This window comes from Callithrix jacchus, chromosome 16 (genome assembly GCF_049354715.1).
Source record: "Callithrix jacchus isolate 240 chromosome 16, calJac240_pri, whole genome shotgun sequence".
Taxonomy (NCBI): Eukaryota; Metazoa; Chordata; class Mammalia; order Primates; family Cebidae; genus Callithrix; species Callithrix jacchus.
In genome coordinates this window covers 40,316,017-40,328,265 of record NC_133517.1, presented here as the reverse complement: position 1 = coordinate 40,328,265, position 12,249 = coordinate 40,316,017, and positions in this window count along the sequence as shown.

The following is a 12,249-nucleotide window of genomic DNA, read 5'->3' as shown; positions in this document are numbered from 1 at the left end:
CCTGGATTTTTTAATTTTTTGAAGGTTCTTTTGTGTCTCTATTTCCTTCAGCTCTACTCTGATCTTATTTCTTGTCTCCTGCTAGATTTAGAGTTTTTTTTGGATCTTGCTCCTCCAGGTCTTTCAATTTTGATGATATCGTGTCGATTTTTAGATCTTTTCTTGCTTCTCATTCTCAATAAATGCTATAAATGTTTCTCTAGACACTGCTTTAAATGTGTCTCAGAGATTCTGGTATGTTATGTCTTTGTTCTTGTTGATTTCAAAGAACATCTGTATTTCTGCCTTCAATACAATGCTTATCCAGTCAGCATTCGAGAGCCAGCTGTTCATTTTTCATGAAGTTGTGTGGTTCTGAGTTACCTTCTTAATCCTGAGTTCTAATTTGATTGCACTGTGGTCCGACAGACTGTTTGTTATGATTTCCATTCTTTTGCATTTGCTGAGGAGTGATTTACTTCCAATTATGTGGTCAATTTTACAGTAGGTATGATGTGGTGCTGAGAAGAATGTATATTCTGTGGATTTGGGGTGGGAGTTCTGTAAATGTCTATTAGGTTTGCTTGGCCCAGATCTGCATTCAAGTCCTGAATATCCTTTTTAATTTTCTGTCTCGCAAATTGGTTTAATATTGACAGTGGAGTGATAAAGTCTCCCACTATTATTGTGTGGTAGTCTACGTCTCTTTGTAGGTCATTAAGAACTTGCTTTATGTATTTGAGTGCTCCTGTATTGGGTGTGTATGTATTTAGCATCATTAGCTCTCCTTGTTGCATTGATGCTTTTACCATTATGTAATTCCCTTCTTTGTCCCTTTTGATCTTTGTTGGTTTAATGTATATTTTATCAGAGACTAGGATTGCAAATTCTGCTTTATTTTGCTCTCTAGTAGCTTGGTAAATCTTCCTCCATCCCTTTATTTTAAGCCTGTATGTATCTTTCCATGTAAGACGGGTTTCCTGGAGACAGCACAGTGATGAGTTTTGACTTTTTATCGAATTTGTCAGTCTGTGTCTTTTGATTGGGCATTTAGCCCATTTACATTTAGGATTAATATTGTTACATGTGAATTTGATCCTGCCATTTTGATGCTAGCTGGTTGTTTTGCCCATTAGTTAATGCAGTTTCTTCATTGTGTCAATTGTCTTTACCATTTGGCATATTTTTGGAATGGGTGGTACTGGTTGTTCCTTTCTATGTTTAGTGCTTCTTTCAGGAGCTCTTGTAGGGCAGGCCTGGTGGTGACAAAATCTCTCAGCAATTGCTTGTTTATAAAGAATTTTATTTCTCCTTTGCTTATGAAGCTTAGTTTGGCTGGATATGAAATTCTTGGTTGAAAGTTCTTTTCTTTAAGGATGTTGAATATTGGCCGCCACTCTCTTCTGGCTTGTAGGGTTTCTGTTGAGAGATCCGCTGTGATTCTGATAGGCTTCCCTTTGTGGGTAACCTGACCTTTCTCTATGGCTGCCTTTAGCATTTTTTTCCCTCATTTCAACACTGGTGAATTGATGATTATGTGCCTTGAGGTTGCTCTTCTTGAGGAATATCTTTGTGGTGTTCTCTGTATTTCCTGGACTTAAATATGGACCTGCCTTGCTAGGTTGGGGAAGCCCTCCTGGATAATACCATAAAGAGTGTTTTCCAGCTTGGATTCCTTCTCTCCATCAGATTCAGGTACACCTATCAAAAGTAGATGAGGTCTTTTCACATAAACTCTTATTTCTTTGAGGCTTTGTTCATTTCTTTTCATCTTCTTTTCTCTAATCTTGCTTTCTTGTTTTATTTCATTGAGTTGATCTTCAATCTCTGATATTCTTTCTTCTGCTTCGTCGATTTGGCTATTGAAACTCGTGTATTCTTTGCAAATTTCTTGTGTCGTGTTTTTCAGCTCCATCAATTTATTTATATTCTTTTTTTTGAATGATGATGATTATTTTTTAAATTTTTTATTGCATTTTAGGTTTTGGGGTACATGTGCAGAATATGCAAGAAAGTTGCATAGGTACACACATGGCAGTGTGTTTTGCTTCCTTTCTCCGCTTCACCCACATTTGGCATTTCTCCCCAGGTTATCCCTCCCTAGCTCCCCCTCCCACTGGCCCTCCCTTTTTCCACCCAATAGACCCCAGTGTTTAGTACTCCCCTCCCTGTGTCCATGTGTTCTCATTTTTCATCACCTGCCTATGAGTAAGAATATGCGGTATTTCATTTTCTGTTCTTGTGTCAGTTTGCTGAGAATGATGTTATCCAGATTCATCCATGTCCCTACAAAGGACACAAACTCATCATTTCTGATTGCTGCATAATATTCCATGGTGTATATGTGCCACATTTTCCCAATCCAGTATATAATCAATGGGCATGTGGGTTGATTCCAGGTCTTTGCTATTGTAAACAGTGCTGCAATGAACATTCGTGTGCATGTGTCCTTATAGTAGAACGATTTATAGCCCTTTGGATATATACCCAGTAATGGGATTGCTGGGTCAAATGGAATTTCTATTTCTAAGGCCTTGAGGAATTGCCACACTGTCTTCCACAATGGTTGGACTACTTTACACTCCCACCAACAGTGTAAAAGTGTTCCTTTTTCTCCACATCCTCTCCAGCATCTGTTGTCTCCAGATTTTTTAATGATCGCCATTCTAACTGGCGTGAGATGGTATCTCAATGTGGTATGATTTGCATCTCTCTAATGACCAGTGATGATGAGCATTTTTTCATATGATTGTTGGCCTCATGTATGTCTTCTTTCGTAAAGTGTCTGTTCATATCCTTTGCCCACTTTTGAATGGGATTGTTTGTTTGTTTTCCTGTAAATCTGTTTGAGTTCTTTGTAAATTCTGAATATCAGCCCTTTGTCAGATGGGTAAACTGCAAAAATGTTTTCCCATTCTGTTGGTTGCCGATTCACTCTAGTGACCGTTTCTTTTGCTGTGCAGAAGCTGTGGAGTTTCATTAGGTCCCATTTGTCTATTTTGGTTTTTGTTGCCAATGCTTTTGGTGTTTTGTTCATGAAGTCCTTGCCTAGTCCTATGTCCCAAGTGGTTTTGCCTAGATTTCCTTCTAGATTTTTATGGTGCCCCGTCTTATGCTTAAGTCTTTAATCCATCTGGAGTTAATTTTAGTGTAAGGTGTCAGGAAGGGATCCAGTTTCTGCTTTTTGCATATGGCTAGCCAGTTTTTCCAACACCATTTGTTAAACAGGAAATCCTTTCCCCATTGCTTGTTTTTGTCAGGTTTATCAAAGATTGTATTGTTGTAGATATGCTGTGTTGCCTCGGATGCCTCTGTTTTGTTCCATTGGTCTATATCTCTTTTTTGGTACCAGTACCATGCTGTTTTGATTACTGTAGCCTTGTAGTATAGTTTGAAATCCGGTAGTGTGATGCCCCCCGCTGTGTTCTTTTTGCTTAGAATTGACTTGGCTATGCAGGCTCTCTTTTGGTTCCATATGAAGTTCATGGTGGGTTTTTCCAGTTCTGTGAAGAAAGTCAATGGTAGCTTGATGGGGATAGCGTTGATTCTGTAAATTACTTTGGGCAGTATAGCCATTTTCACGATATTAATTCTTCCTAACCATGAACGTGGAATGTTTTTCCATCTGTTCATGTCCTCTCTTATTTCGGTGAACAGTGGTTTGTATTTTTCCTTGAAGAGGGCCCTTACGTTCCTTGTAAGCTGTATTCCTAGGTATTTTATTATTTTTTCTGTAGCAATTGTGAATGGCAGTTTGTTCTTGATTTGGCTTTCTTTAAGTCTGTTATTGGTGTAGAGGAATGCTTGTGATTTTTGCACATTGATTTTATATCCTGAGACTTTGCTGAAGTTGCTTATCAGTTTCAGGAGTTTTTGGGCTGAGGTGATGGGGTCTTCTAGGTATACTATCATGTCATCTGCAAATAGAGACAATTTGGCTTCCACCTTTCCTATTTGAATACCCTTTATTTCTTTTTCTTGCCTGATTGCTCTGGCTAGAACTTCCAGTACTATATTGAATAGGAGTGGTGAAAGAGGGCATCCTTGTCTAGTGCCAGATTTCAAAGGGAATGCTTCTAGTTTTTGCCCATTCAATATGCTATTGGCTGTTGGTTTGTCTTAAATAGCTTTTATTACTTTGAGATATGTTCCATCGATACCGAGTTTATTGAGGGTTTTTAGCATAAAGGGCTCTTGAATTTTGTCGATGCCTTCTCTGTGTCAATTGAGATAATCATGTGGTTTTTGTTTTTGGTTCTGTTTATGTGGTGAATTACGTTTATAGACTTGTATATGTTGAACCAGACTTGCATCCCCAGGATGAATCCTACTTGATCATGATGGATAAGTTTTTTGATTTGCTGTTGCAATCGGCTTGCCAATATTTTATTGAAGATTTTTGCATCTATGTTCATCATGAATATTGGCCTGAAGTTTTCTTTTCTTGTTGGGTATCTGCCGGGTTTTGGTATCAGAATGATATTGGTCTCATAAAATGATTTGGGAAGGATTCCCTCTTTTTGGATTGTTTGGAATAGTTTCAGAAGGAATGATACCAGCTCCTCTTTGTGTGTCTGGTAGAATTCGGCTCTGAACCCATCTGGACTTGGGCTTTTTTTGTGTGGTAGGCTCTTAATTGCTGCCTCGACTTCTGCCCTTGTTATTGGTCTATTCATAGTTTCAGCTTCCTCCTGGTTTAGGCTTGGGAGGACATAGGAGTCCAGGAATTTATCCATTTCTTCCAGGTTTACTAGTTTATGTGCATAGAGTTGTTTGTAATCTTCTCTGATGATGGTTTGAATTTCTGTGGAATCTGTGGTGATTTCCCCTTGATCATTTTTTATTGCATTTATTTGGTTGTTCTCTCTTTTCTTTTTAATGAATCTGGCTAGTGGTCTGTCTACTTTGTTGATCTTTTCAAAAAACCAGCTCTTGGATTTATTGATTTTTTGAAGGGTTTTTCGTGTCTCTATCTCCTTCAGTTCTGCTCTGATCTTAGTTATTTCTTGTCCTCTGCTGGGTTTTGCGTTTTTTGATCTTGCTCCTCTAGCTCGTTCAGTTTTGATGATAGGGTGTCAATTTTGGATCTCTCCATTCCCCTCATATGGGCACTTATTGCTATATACTTTCCTCTAGAGACTGCTTTAAATGTGTCCCAGAGATTCTGGCATGTTGTGTCTTTGTTCTCATTGGTTTTGAAGAACTTCTTTATTTCTGCCTTCATTTCATTGTTTATCCAGTCAGCATTCAGGAGCCAGTTGTTCAGTTTTCATGAAGCTGTGCGGTTCTGGGTTGGTTTCTGAATTCTGAGTTCTAACCTGATTGCACTATGGTCTGAGAGGCTGTTTGTTATGATTTCAGTTGTTTTGCATTTGCTGAGGAGTCCTTTACTTCCAATTATGTGGTCAATTTTAGAGTAGGTGTGATGTGGTGCTGAGAAGAATGTATATTCTGTGGATTTGGGGTGGAGAGTTCTGTAAATGTCTATCAGGTTTGCTTGCTCCAGGTCTGAGTTCAAGTCCTGGATATCCTTGTTGATTTTCTGTCTGGTTGATCTGTCTAATATTGACAGTGGAGTGTTAAAGTCTCCCACTATTATTGTCTGGGAGTCTAAGTCTCTTTGTAAGTCATTAAGAACTTGCCTTATGTATCTGGGTGCTCCTGTTTTGGGTCCATATATGTTTAGGATTGTTAGCTCTTCTTGTTGTATCAATCCTTTTACCTTTATGTAATGGCCTATTTTGTCTCTTTTGATCTTTGTTGCTTTAAAGTCTATTTTATCAGAGATGAGAATTGCAACTTCTGCTTTTTTTTGCTGTCCATTTGCTTGGTAAATCTTCCTCCATCCCTTTATTTTGAGCCTTTGTGTATCCTTGCATGTGAGATGGGTTTCCTGGATACAGCACACTGATGGGTTTTGGATTTTTATTCAATTTGCCAGTCTGTGTCTTTTGATTGGTGCATTTAGTCCATTTACATTTAGGGTTAATATTGTTATGTGTGAATTTGATACTGCCATTTTGATGCTAGCTGGCTGTTTTGCCTGTTAGTTGTTGTAGATTCTTCATTATGTTGATGCTCTTTAGCATTTAGTGTGATTTTGGAATGGGTGGTACTGGTTGTTCCTTTCTATGTGTAGTGCCTCTTTCAGTAGCTCTTGTAAAGCAGGCCTGGTGGTGACAAACTCTCTGAGTTCTTGCTTGTTCGCAAAGAATTTTATTTTTCCTTCAGTTCTGAAGCTCAGTTTGGCTGGATATGAAATTCTGGGTTGAAAGTTCTTTTCTTTAAGAATGTTGAATATTGGCCCCCACTCTCTTCTGGCTTGTAGTGTTTCTGCCGAGAGATCTGCTGTTAGTCTGATGGGCTTCCCTTTTTGGGTGACCCGACCTTTCTCTCTGGCTGCCCTTAGTATTTTCTCCTTTATTTCAACCTTGTTGAATCTGACGATTATGTGCCTTGGGGTTGCTCTTCTTGCGGAATATCTTTGTGATAATCTCTGTATTTCCTGCAATTGAGTGTTGGCCTGTCTTGCTAGGTGGGGGAAATTTTCCTGGATAATGTCCTGAAGAGTATCTTTCAGCTTGAATTCATTCTCTTCGTCACATTCTGTTACACCTATCAAACGTAGGTTAGGTCTCTTCACATAATCCCACATTTCTTGGAGACTTTGTTCATTCCTTTTTGCACTTTTTTCTCTGATCTTGGTTTCTCGTTTTATTTCATTGAGTTGATCTTCTACTTCTTATATTCTTTCTTCTGCTTGGTCAATTCAGCGTTGAAACTTGTGCATGCTTCGTGAAGTTCTCGTATTGTGTTTTTCAGCACCTTTACTTCATTCGTATTCCTCTCTAAGTTATCCATTCTTGTTATCATTTCCTCAAATCTTTTTTCAAGGTCCTTAGTTTCTTTGCATTTATTTAAAACATGTTCTTTTAGCTCACAAAAGTTTCTCATTATCCACCTTCTGAAGTCTAATTCCGTCATTTCATCACAGTCATTCTATGTCCAGCTTTGTTCCCTTGCTGGTGAAGAGTTTTGGTCCTTTCTAGGAGGTGCGGTGTTCTGGTTTCGGGTATTTTCCTCCTTTTTGCGCTGGTTACTTCCCGTCTTCGTGGATTTATCCACCTGTCGTCTGTGTAGTTGCTGACTTTTCGATTGGGTCTCTGAGTGGACGCCCAGATTGTTGATGATGAAGTATTTCTGTTACTTGGTTTTCCTTCTACCAGTCTAGCCCCTCCACTGTATGACTGCTGAGGTCCACTCCAGGCCCTGCTTGTCTGGGGTGCTCTTATAGCAGCTGTGGAACAGTGAGGGATGCTACCAGTTTTTTTTTTTTTTTCTGCTATATTTGTCCCAGAATGAAGCCTGCCAAATGTCAGTCTTTTGGATATAGAGGGGTCAGGGAGCTGCTTGAGTAGACAGTCTGTACTTTATAGGAGCTCAAGTGCTGAGCTGTGAGCTCTGTTGTTCATTCAGGGCTGTTAGGCTGCTACGTCTAATTCTGCTGCAACAGAACTCATAAAAAAACACCTTTTTTTCTCAGATGCTCTCTCTCAGGGGGGATTGGGGCTTTCTTTGTGAGTGTCCGCTTTGCTCTCCTGCTCAGCTAGGAAGCAGTCTACTCACTATTTGCCTGCCAAGGCTCTGCCCTGCTGGTATGAGGTTCGCCCTTTTGCTGCATGCTCTGTCGTGCTGCTGCGGTCTCCGCCCTGCTGCCATGGGCTACGTCCTCTGGCTGAGTCTCTCTGTTGTGGCGGGTTGCCTCAGCAATGGCAGGCTGCGTCAGCAACGGGCGTGTACCTCAGTAGGGGTGGATTGCCTCGGTAATGGTGGATGCCTCTCCCCCATGGTGCTGCACCGTCCTGGGTTCAGCTGTGCTCTCAGGGAACCTCTCCACCGGGAGCATTTGGAATCGCCGTTTTGTTTGTCCCACTGCACTACCCCAAATGCTGTTTCCCTGGAATCTCCTGGGCTGGCTCACTGTCCAATTCCCATTTAGTCTCAAGTTCAGCCCTCTCAAGTCTCAGATTGCCGGTTCAACTGGGCTCCCGGACCAGTGTGCTTTGTGTGGAGCGCTGCGTAGCGCCACTGCGCTACAGACCCGGCTGCTGGCTGCACCAGCCAAAACCTCTGCCTGGAGTCCCATGTCTCTTTTGTACCTGGGAATTTCCCTGTTCTCTGGGCAACAAAGATCCGTCTGGAAATGTGGCCCTGACTCACCCTCTCTGCACATTCACCGAGAGCTTCAATCCTTGGTTGTTCTCACTGTGCCATCTTGAGTCCCCCTCCATTTATATGTTTTTCTAAGCTGTTTATTCTTGTTAGCATTTCATGAAACCTTTTTTCAAGGTTCTCAGTTTCTTCGCATTGTGTTAGAACATGTTCCTTCAGCTCAGAGAAGTTTGGTATTACCCACTTTCTGAAGGCTGTTTTTGTCAATTCATTAGACTCATTCTTCATCCATCCTTGTTCCCTTGCTGGTGAGGAGTTTTGATCCCTTGGAGGAGGAGAGGTGTTCTGGTTTTGGGTATTTTCATCCTTTTTGCACTGGTTCTTCCCATCTTTGTCGATTTATCTACCTGTCATCTTTGTAGTTGGTCACTTTTGGATGGGGTCTCTGGGTGGACGTCCTTTTTGTTGATGATGAAATTATTTCTTTCTTTTTAGTTTTCCTTCTAACAGTCAGGCTCCTCTGCTTTAGGACTGCTGGAGGTCCACTCCACACCCAGCTTGGCTGGGGATCACCTGCAGCAGCCTCTGCATTCTCACTGGGAACTGCACTCCAGAGCCATTTCTATTCAGCCATCTTGGATCTGCAAATTCTTATTATATCCCAGGTTACTTTGGTTCCTGCTTAACTAACAATCCCCTGTGGTCCCTGGGTTTTGACCTTGATTCCCTAGAGAAGTCATCCAAATGGAATTGCAACTTTTCTTGGCTAGATAAATGCCTCCAAGGCAAAAGGATCTTCTGAGCTTGTCTACTTTTCTGAATTCCCATTTTCTATTCAACTTTGGCCAGGCAATTTCCCACAGTTTGTCAGTTATTTTTCAACACTTCTACAAAAGTACTTTTAATACTTTAATCAGCAGGATTTGGTAGGGTTTGCTGGTTTGCCCTCATTTTTCTCTCCTATAAAATGGAAATGACAATATTAATGGCACTTTTGCAATGAAGTAATGATCATGAGATAACATGATAACAAACAAACATATTTTTACAGGCTCTTGTGCTTCCTTTTACTAGTGTAGACAGCCTGTCAACTTCTCCTCCCCTAACCATACACAGGGTATTTGTTAACTTGGCTTCTGTTCAGTTGCATAAGAAGATGGATAAGAAGTTTTGTTTTTTAAATGCATAAGGAGAGAAGAGATTTTGCTTAAGGCAAAGCTCTTCTGACTCTTCTATATGATAATAGAAGGAAAAGAAAAAAGTAAGAAAATTGGAGAAGATGTAGGAAAACCTCCTGGTCTAGCCTTATGGAGTGAAGGTGATCATCTGTGGTTGACCCAGAGAAACCTGCTCTGTGCAAGAGGCTCTGTCTGACATTAGCACAAAAACTATGCTGAAGCCCAGGGAACAGTGTGCCTAACTCTGTGAATTTTCCTTCTTGAGAATCCAGAGTCCATTTATATTGGAGGCATGGGCAGTGTAATTGTCATCAACTGCAATGGTGGAAATGAGGCTTCTGTAAGCACTTTTTGTAGGCAGTATACATGGAAAAGGAAGAGTCAGAGCAGGGAGGAACTTACAAGAAGGATGAAGGGCAAATTACTTCTGCAGACCGTCTTGTTTATGATGTACAGCTTTTGGGACAATCGGAGATCAATGAAGGACACTTCAAGAGGGGCTGAGGTCCTACTATAATACTAGAGGGGCCTCTTGAGTATTCCACAGTTGCAATGATAACAATAATACCAAGTGTTTACTTGGCATTGGCCAGTTGCCGCTGGCTGTTTCACTCCATTGTATGAGACAGGTGCTATTAATTTTGTTTTACAGATGAGGCATATCTGAGGTACAGAGAGGTTGAGTTGGGCACTGAAGTGTGGCTCCAGAGTCTAAGCTTCTAACTGCCATGCTATGGTAGGTGATATTCATGAGTACACATGAGGAACTCTTGAGCCTCAAAGTCATTTATCAAGGCAGCATTCAATGATGACTTACATGCAGGTGTTGAGGTAGGCCCATCACTTTTACCCAAATTCAGAGAATGAATTTTTATTAAGAAAGAAGAAACCATGAAAGAAATGCTTTTCTTCTTTCTGAGAGGCACCACCTTTCAGTAATGGTCATTTAATTGGTTTGGGGTGCATCCCACAAAATCTAGTTTCAAAAGTTCTCCAGGTGATTCCAACATGCAGTTAGTGTTAACAAACACTGTTGTAAGACTTTTTCTATTTACATTAATTTAAATATCCCTTGAAAGATAAGAATACTTGAAACCACCTTTTCAAAATTATGACAGTAAGCAAAATCTCACATAGTTGGCTCCATCTTGCTTCTGACTTCCTTTGGTCATTCCTGGATGTAGGCCAAGCTAACTTTGGGAGGAATTTAGTTTATAGTTTACCTTTGAAGCAAGGATGACAATAGTCTCTCCCTAAAATAACTCCCCTCCTTATTCAGGGGCTGAAAATGCCTTTCTAAAACTAATAAAAGACCACAAAATTAGGATCATGAATTCTGCTAAAATGTAAGCATAGTTTTCATAACCCTGTTCTGCTCAGGAGTCACGTGGCCAAAGGTCATAATGTTTGTGACTTCCCCAATTGATCATATAGAAATCATCACATTGTGGAACTTAAGGAGGTTCTTTTGAGATGTTTTTCAGACTGACCCCACTGAACTCATGACTCATGACTCAACAGGTCCTGTGGCCCTACCCAGAGGTGAAAGCACACGAGGACCATTTTCCACATTTCTATAATTTCATCCCCAACCATTCAGCAGTATCCTTTCCATGACCTCCTGCCCACAAAGTTGTCCATAAAAACCATAACCTTTGAGCCTTCAGGGAGATGAATTAGAGTTATAACTCCATCTCCTGCATGGCTAGCCTTGGACCTTGTGTCAATTAAACCTTTTCTTCACTGCAATAATGTGGTCTCAGTCAACTGATTTTGTTGGTGCAGGAGGCAGGAAGAACCCCTTGGGTGATTACATAGATGTTATCAAAGTATGGACCTCCAACTAGCAACATCAGCAGCATCTGGATACTTGCTAGAATGTAAATTCCCTGGGCCTATCCCAGGCCTGTCAGGTTGGAAACTTTGGGATGGGGTCTAGTGCTTTGTGTTTTAACAAGCCTTCTAGATATACCATATGTTCTCAGTTAGAAGTGGGAGCTAAGCTACAGGTGCACAGAGGCATACAGAATGATATAATCAACTTTGGAGACTCAGAAGTGGGCACATACTGGGTACAACATATACCACTTGGGTGCACTAAAATCTCAGAATTCAGCACTGTATAATTCATCCATGTAATCAAAATCACTTGTACTCTAAAAACTATTGAAATAAAAAATATCAGGAAACAACATACTCTGGCGCCTATCAGAGGGTGAAGGGTGGGAGGAGGCAGAGGATCAGGAAAAACAACTAATGGATACTAGGCTTAATACCTGGGTGATGAAATAATCTGTACAAGAAACCCCCATGACACAAGTTACCTGCATAACAAACCTTCACATGCACCCATGAACTTGAATAAATGTTAAAAAATTAAAATTAAAAGAAATTTAAGTATATATATTAAAAATAAAAAATGAAACAATATTATATGTCTAAAGGTTATTTTCCACCTTTGAAAGCCGTATTGGTATGTTTATCTTTTGTATTTATTTCTTTATTTTACCTATCTAATTTACCACATTTTTAGATAAGTTCTCACTATATCCCTGGGAAGCCTATTCTGATGGATTTAGTCTAGATGGGATTGTGTAGTAAAGCTTTATGCTGCATTTTTCCTCCATAAAACTCAAATAGAAATTATGAATAATTTATCATGTACCAATGGATTGATAATATTTTGGTCAATAAGCCAGAAATGCAGGAAAACAGAGTATCTTTTAATTAAGAAACTACATATGCCTCTGAGGAATAAATCAAGAGTTGGAAAGTGGTATATAAAACCTAGTCTGTAACTCTTCTGAATTTTTTTTGTTATGTGAATTGTAGTAATTGTTGCAGTTAGGGAGGTACACACTTGGGAAGCCAGCTGGTGACTTAGACAAGGTCAGAATTATTATTTGATAAGGTCATCACA